The sequence below is a fragment of the Penaeus monodon genome, chromosome 15 (genome assembly GCF_015228065.2).
Source record: "Penaeus monodon isolate SGIC_2016 chromosome 15, NSTDA_Pmon_1, whole genome shotgun sequence".
NCBI lineage: Eukaryota > Metazoa > Arthropoda > Malacostraca > Decapoda > Penaeidae > Penaeus > Penaeus monodon.
In genome coordinates, this window is record NC_051400.1 from 27,762,229 (window position 1) to 27,762,485 (window position 257).

A 257-nucleotide genomic window follows, 5' to 3' on the forward strand; every position below is an offset into this window, starting at 1 on the left:
ATTGAAGGCGAAACCTAAGTACAAGTCGAATGGAAATATGGTACAGTAAGAACCAAATACATGAAACCGCAAGGGTACAATATCTTACGCCCGAGGTGATGAAGTTAACCCTCAACTTCATATTCTTCCTCACGCACCCGCAGCTGGGAGGCTATTCCTGCAACCTCTCAGATTTCAGTCTTCCAGGAGACGGGAATTCTGATAAATTGTGCAAACCCATGGTGATTTTCGTTTTATTTTTGATAAATCCTCTTGAA